The sequence below is a fragment of the Kogia breviceps genome, chromosome 18 (genome assembly GCF_026419965.1).
Source record: "Kogia breviceps isolate mKogBre1 chromosome 18, mKogBre1 haplotype 1, whole genome shotgun sequence".
Lineage (NCBI taxonomy): Eukaryota > Metazoa > Chordata > Mammalia > Artiodactyla > Physeteridae > Kogia > Kogia breviceps.
Genome location: NC_081327.1, coordinates 6,753,883 through 6,760,161, shown reverse-complemented (window position 1 = coordinate 6,760,161; position 6,279 = coordinate 6,753,883).

The window sequence follows — 6,279 nt, the reverse complement described above, 5'->3', positions numbered from 1 at the left end:
GGACACCTGGATCCTGGAGAACAGGGGAACAAGAACCTGGGCACCCTGGTCTGAGAGAGGAGGGGCTGAAGATTGGGAGTCCTGGGTCTCAGGAAAAGGACCTGAGAATCTGAATGCTTCCGTCCAGGTGCTTATGGACTTTGGAGTGTCATGACTGTCACAGAATCCAATCTCAGTGAGCACGTTGCCCATCTTCCTCCACAACTTAGATTTCCATATTGCTCTTCAAGTTATTTCCTGGTTAGGAGAGATTTGAAGTCAAAGATTCAGACTACATTTCACAGGGGTGGGTCAGCTTTGGCTGGACCCCAGGTGTCTGACTGACCACGGCAGCCTCACAGAAGTTGTGGTCTCAAGCCCTTGATCTAAATTCCAAGGTCCAAGTGAGAGGAACATCTCAGTCCAAAGGAATATAAGTGTGGGTCCCAGAAGGTCATGGGAGGGATTCAATGCCTAGAGAAAATGAAGGTCTGTGTCTTGTAGAAAATACAGTTTTCCACTCCGATGGAACCAGACTGGCTCCGTCAAGGGAGAGTTCTCACTGGAAACAGAATCTGAGACGCCACAAGGGGGCGCTGTGGGAACCCAGAAAGAGGGAATCAGACAGGGAACCTGCAAAATGTGTTCAAACGAGTACCTGTCACTCTGTCTGAGTACTTGGAGCTCCCAACTGTGTAATGCCTCCTTTCTGGTAGAAGCAGGTTAGTGTCCCCTTGTCCAAAGACCATCCTCTGAGGTTGCTGCCTGACACAGGACTGCTGATCTTCCTCAGGATCCACCCCCCTCATCTCCAAATGCTTCTAGACTTGACTTCCTGCAGCCTCCACTGGGTGAGGTACAAAGTGTGATCAGTGAGGAACTATGACATGCACCCAAAGAATTGCAAGATCTTCCCCTTGAAATTGACAGCAAACTGGGCAGCCAGTCGGGGAAGGGGAGCTGGCAGATGAATTGATTAACAGAGATTCCAGATTCCAGGGTGAGCTCCAGGGGCTCGGGGGTGGCCCTAGTTTGCTCTTTCGTTGGCTGTAACCTGCACCCCAAGTGGTCTAAACTTGAGATGCTGTAGAGTGGCTGTTCTCAAGGCGTGGCGCCACCAGCAGCCTTAGCATAACCCGGGAACTGTTAGAAATGCACGTTCTGGAGCCCAGACCTATTGAATCCAAAATTCTGGGACAAAGGCTAATTCATAGGGACAGAAATCAGATTAGTGGCTGCCACCAACTGGTGGGAGAATGGAATGAGGATTTGTTAGTTTCTTAGGGCTGCGGTAAGAAAGTACCACAAGCTACAGGGCTGAAAATAACAGAAGTTTGTTCTCTCACAGTTCTGGAGGCTAGAAGTCTGAAATCAAGGTGTCAACAGGGCAATGCCCTCTCTAATGGCTCTAGGGGAAGATCCTTCCTTGCTCCTTCCCAGCTTCTGGTGGTTGCTGACAATTCTTGGCATCCCTCGGCTTGTAGACGCATCACTCTTACCTATCTCTGCCTCCATCTTCACATGGCCTTCTCCCCGAGTGTCTGTTTCTTCTTACGAGGGTACCACTCTAACCCAGTATGACCTCACATTAACTTGATAAAGACCCTATTTCCAAACACGGCCACATTCACTGGTTCCAGGGGACGTGCATTTCCAGGGGATGCTTTTTTTTATTTTCTTTGCGGTACGAGGGCCTCTCACTGTTGTGGCCTCTCCCGCTGCGGAGCACAGGCTCCGGACGCGCAGGCGCAGCGGCCACGGCTCACGGGCCCAGCCGCTCCGCGGCACGTGGGATCTTCCCGGACCGGGGCACGAACCCGCGTCCCCTGCATCGGCAGGCGGACTCTCAACCACTGCGCCACCACGGAAGCCCCAGGGGATGCTATTTAACTCAGTACACATCTCTATAGGCAGTTGCCACAATCCATCCTCTCTTGTTCCCATGTAAGTAATTGAGGAATTTGTTTGGTAGGGAGTGCGGTGGCCAGGACAGCTTTCCTGGCCTCATCATTCTCGTAGTTCGCTCTCTGCTGTTTCCATACAGTATGGAACCATACAACCTCTCAGCATAGCCACATTGCCAATATTTCAGAGAGAGATATACCTCCTCTGTTTACCAACCCCCCCCTCTTTACCCCCAGAGTTCCTGCCAAAATCAATCTGGGTTTTGCTTCCGTTAGTTTTCACAAGAATAGAGCTTTGTCCAACCACTAAAAAGAAAGGGTGGGCTTCCCTGGTGGCGCAGTGGTTGAGAGTCCGCCTGCCGATGCAGGGGACGCGGGTTCGCGCCCCCGTCCGGGAAGATCCCACGTGCCGCGGAGCGGCTGGGCCCGTGAGCCACGGCCGCCGGGCCTGCGCGTCCGGAGCCTGTGCTCCGCAACGGGAGAGGCCACAACAGTGAGAGGCCCGCGTACCGCAAAAAAAAAGAAAAGTGATCAAATGAAGCAATAATGCCAAGTAAGCCTGCTGGAATCTTCCTATGGAATGTCTGTCTCAAGCAGAAAAAAGCTTGGACCCTTTAAAATGTCTACGAATACAAAACGAGAAACAAAGTTCTTTTATGTGATAAATTGCAACCATATCAGATTTGTTGCTTATTTTGTTATTTAACCAACACTGACATCGGTTTGCTAAGTGCCAGGCATTGTCCGTGGACAGCAGTTCTTAAACTTTTTGGTCCTGAGACCAAAAATCACTTTACACTCTTAGAAATCACTGAGAACATTTAAGAACTTTCGTTTATGTGGGTTACATCTATCCATATTTATAGAATTAGAAATTATGACAGAAAATTAACAAAATATTCATTCATTCACTTAAGAATAACAATAGTTAACCTATTGCATGTCAACATATGTCTCTGTTTACTCTCAGGTGCTTCTGCCTCAAGTGTGGTTTTTTGTTTGTTTGTTTGTTTTTTGCGGTACGCGGGCCTCTCACCGCTGTGGCCTCTCCCGCTGCGGAGCACAGGCTCCGGACGCGCAGGCGCAGCGGCCACGGCTCACGGGCCCAGCCGCTCCGCGGCACGTGGGATCTTCCCGGACCGGGGCACGAACCCGCGTCCCCTGCATCGGCAGGCGGACTCTCAACCACCGCGCCACCAGGGAAGCCCTGCCTCAAGTGACTTTTAAAAAGTAAGTTTAGGGACTTCTCCGGTGGTCCAGTGGTAAAGAATCCGCCTTCCAATGCAGGGGACGCGGGTTGCATCCCTGTTCGGGGAACTATGATCCCACGTGCCACGGGGCAACTCAGTACGCGCAGCGCAACTACTGAGCTGGCATGCCTCAATGAGAGAGCCTGTGTGCTGCAAACTACAGAGCCCACGTGCTCTGGAGCCCGCGCGCTGCAACAAAAGATCCCACGTGCCTCAATGGAGATCCCGCTTGCAGCAACTAAGACCTGACACAGCTAAAAAAAAAAAGTAAGTTTATACTGTATAGCACAGATAAGTATATTCAATATCCTATGAGAAACCATAATGGAAAAGAATATTTTACAAAAAGAATATATATATGTATAACTGAATCACTTTGCTGTAGAGCAGTAATTAACACAACATTGTAAATCAACTATACTTCAATAAATATATACATATAAATAAAAAGAAACAAAAAGTGAGTTTACCTCTCTGAGCCTGTTTCCTCAGGAGGGCCTCTGCCTTTTTTATCTCATAACAATGGCTATGTGAAATAAAGGATGCTGCAGCCATCAAGCTGTTACATCACAGCCTCCCTGATGGTGAGCCCTGAGGGAACTCAAGATAGAAACAGGATGCCAGCCATCAAGCAGTCAACTGCTGCCGACACCCCACGCCCCCCCACGCCCCCCCACCCACCCCGGTGGTCCCCGACAGTGCACCCAGAGATCAGGAAGAGAAAGAACAGGATGCTGGCTCCAGATAGCTGAGGTGCATATCAAAGGAATGATTTCAATGAGCCCAGACTCCTGCATTTTCCCGTACATAGAAAAGTGTGGGAGTTCCCTGGTGGCCTAATGGTTAGGATTCTGGGCTTTTACTGCCATGGGCCAGGTTCAATCCCTGGTTGGCGATCTGAGATCCTGCAAGCCAGCGTGGCTGGGCAAAACAAAAACAAGGCACTAAATTCCTTAACTTGAAGTATCTGGTTTTCTTTCTTTCTTTCTTTCTTTTTTTTTTAAAGATTTTCTTTTATGTGGACCATTTTTAAAGTCTTTATTGAATTTGTTACAATATTGCTTCAGCTTTATGTTTTGGTTTTTTGGCCACAAGTCATGTGGGATCTTAGCTCCCTGACCAGGGATCGAACCTGCACCCCCTGCATTGGAAGGCGAAGTTGTTTACGGAGTCCAAGCTCGCCCGGCTCGCCGCGCGACAGGCCGATAACTCGCAGACGAGGTGTTGAGGCAGAGAATAACGGCTTTATTCAGAAAGTTGGCAGACTGAGAAGATGGCAGACTAGTGTTTCAAAATAACCATCTTATTGGGGTCTGAATGCCAGTTTCTTTTATAGGACAGAGACGGGGAGGAGGTGAGGAAGTAAAGTAAAAAGGCCATTCATTTGGCCTGGCTCGGCCAGCATGGGGAGGGGATGTATTAATTTTTTTCCTGCAGCCATTCACAGGGGGGCAGGGTCAGGTTGTCTCCCGGTGAGCTCACAAAGGCACTTTAGTCTAACATTCTGGCAGAGGGGCACAGTTCCCTGAGGCAGGCCATTATGTACGATTATAATAACAAAAGCAACTGAAAAGCAAAGGTCAAAGTCAAAGAAACAGATCCAACATGGAGTCAAAATTGACTCTTCCCAGTTACAAAGTCTTAACCGCTGGACTGTCAGGGAAGTCCCTGGTTTTCTTTAACTAACAGTAATATTTTGATTTTCTGACTATCTGGTCTTCGTTGCAAAAACTCCTATATATCCTGGCTCCCCCCACCCCCTTGCCTCTTCAGAGCAGTATCTTAGAGCAATCTAAGATGCTGTGTCTCTGGCTGAAGTCCCCAGTTTTCTCTGCCAAATAAAACATAATTCTCAACTTTTAGTTTGTGTATTTTTTTCCCAGGCAACAGCTACTTACCCCTTCCTGATCATTCCCTTAGGATTCAAATCTAAGATAAAAATCTGGCCTAGGTCTTCATTTGGGACCAAGTCACTGGCCAGCAACCGAACTGGCTACTAGAATCAGGGATTCTCCCTGGATGCAGTCAGCTCTGGCCATCCGGAGATGCACGGAAGCAAAGAAGCTTTTAACTGCAAGTCTCACACACACACACAAATACAACTGCAAATAACAAAAGATAAAGGACCTGACAAAAGTGACTTAAATGGGTTTTTGTTTTGGCTTTTTTTTTTTTTTTTTTTTTTTTAACAAAACAATCCAGAAATCAGACATTTCCCAGTTGGAGGAGCTGGGTCTTCTCTTCGTGCTTTGCCGCTTTCAGTGTGCAGGCCTTGGCACTCTTGGCCAAGAAATGTCTGCAGCAGCTCCAAGCACCACACTTGCAGGTAATCCCAGACAAAGCAGGTAGAGAAGAAAAGAAGAGCTAGCCCTTCTGGAGTGTTTCATCGAGGGAAGACAGCTTTCCCAGAGGCCTCCAGGCAAATTTCCCCCTGTGTCCCCTTGGCCTTGTGGCCTTCCCTTGAGCGACGATTGATAAAAGGGAATGAGGGGGTGTGGCACTGGTTGGCTGCTGCCCCCCACATCAGAATTCTAGTCCCAAAGCTGATGGCTGCTGGACAGGCCACAGATGGGAGTCTGCCCAATAGTCCCACAGGGTCTCCCTCCAACAAACTGGATCAGAGGTCAGGTGGCAGACCCCAGGTTACACACCAAGCAGATAACAGAGGCAGGTTTGAAGCCAGATCTGCAACCAGGTATACCTGGTCCTGCAGGGGCAGCTCTGGGTGTAGAAAGACCCCTTCTGGGTCAAACTGGAGGCCAGGAGAAGGTCCAGGCAGGAGACAAGCTCTGAGCTGAAGCCAAGAAGAAGAGACAGGCAGGGCAGAGTCTGGGGAAGGAGGACAGGGCTGGGGACTCATGGGCTTTGGGGGAAGGGGTACAGAGCTGAGGGGTCTGGCCTAGTGACTGAAATATACCAGGGGGCTGTTCCCAAGCTGCGGCAGCCGGGGAGGCACAGCTTAGCGGGGGAAGATGCTAAGCTCAATTTGTGAGGAAGTGGAAAAAATCTCTCCCTTCAGAGAAACCTCCAGGACACTGGGGGGGCTTGGATTTCTGGGCCCTTGAAAATGAAATGGGCTGAACGCGGGGATTCCTGGTTAAGACCCTAGAGTCCCTAAGTTGCATCATTGGAGATGACACCTAACG